General features: G+C 51.3%; 1 protein-coding gene across 3 annotated transcripts in view; it reads right to left on the bottom strand.

The window, feature by feature from the left end:
• COPZ2 (COPI coat complex subunit zeta 2) overlaps positions 1–1,276 on the bottom strand; it is a 14,614-nt gene that overhangs the window by 4,436 nt on the left and 8,902 nt on the right. The window lies entirely within an intron of this gene.

Below are 1,276 nucleotides of genomic sequence, written 5' to 3'. Positions count from 1 at the left end.
GTTGTGGTGGTCTGCACCTGTGGTCCCAGCTACTCAGGAGGCTGAGGCAGGAGAATTGCGTGAACCCGGGAGGTGGAGGTTGCAGTGAGCTGAGATCGCACCACTGCACTCTAGCGTGGGCGACAGAGTGCGACTCCATCTCAACATTTCAAAAAAAAAAAACTTCCCTTTTGATAGACCCAAATATTGTAGCTTTTCTCAGAGAGCAGGCACTCCTTCATGAGGCCTTGGGGGTATGTACATGTAGGGTACATGGGTGTGAGAGCCTGTCACTGTGGCAGGACAAAGATGACAGAATCTGAGTGCACCTCCTTACCCAGTGAGGCTCCTCCAGGCCAGAAGCTTTGTTTTTCTTTTTTTTACCAAATTGCTGGAAATGACATTTCTTGGTAGCCTCTTCCAGGTCCCATCCTTGGGCTGGGCACCCCCTGCCCCAGGCTCCCTAACCAGAGGTCCTGTAATCCATAAAGACAGAGCATCCCAGGCCAAGGCTCCAGTTTAGGCGTTGCCTCCTGACTGGCGCTTCCCCAGTTTTTCTTGGCAGGAAACTGTGAGCTCCTCCGAGGCAAAGACAGGAAGCTTGTGAAGCTTACACCTCAGGCATCCTCCTTTGCACAAGCCATCCAGAGCCCTGCCTCTCGTTTTGCATTTGTAGTTTTGTGTGTGTTTGTGTAAAGTTTTCCTTCAAGAGAGTTCACCAAATTGTCTATGCTTCTGGCTCCACCAAACCTGGCCTTACCCTACTCCCTTTTGAGTTCCAGAAATCTGCAGGAGGCCTAGCAGTAGCAGGCAGTTAATGGCTATAGAGAGGGAACATTCCTTAGTGCCCCAGGCAGTTCAGTACAGTGCCATGGAAAGAGCACAACCCCTGGAACCATGCACGTGGTTTTAGATCTTGGCCTCACCACTCCTTAGCTGTGTGAGTGACCTCTGGCATGTCACTTGAACCTTTGGGCCTGTTTCCTAATCTATAAAATGATGTAATAGCAGCCAGGCATGGTGGTTCAAGCCTATAATCCCAGCACTTTGGGAGGCCAAGGCAGGTGGATCACCTGAGGTCAGGAGCTCAAGACCAGCCTGACCAGCATAGAGAAACCCTGTCTCTAACTAAAAATACAAAATTAGCTGGGCGTGGTAGCACATGCCTGTAATCCCAGCTGCTCGGGAGGCTGAGGCAGGGGAATCGCTTGAACCTGGGAGGTGGAGTTTGCAGTGAGCTGAAATGGTGCCATTGCACTCCAGCCTGGGCGACAAGAGGGAGACTCTGTCTCAAAAA

This window comes from Cebus imitator, unplaced genomic scaffold (assembly GCF_001604975.1).
Source record: "Cebus imitator isolate Cc_AM_T3 unplaced genomic scaffold, Cebus_imitator-1.0 Scaffold228, whole genome shotgun sequence".
Taxonomy (NCBI): Eukaryota; Metazoa; Chordata; class Mammalia; order Primates; family Cebidae; genus Cebus; species Cebus imitator.
Note: the sequence above shows the minus strand (reverse complement) of the source record. Positions and strands in the feature narration are given on the sequence as shown.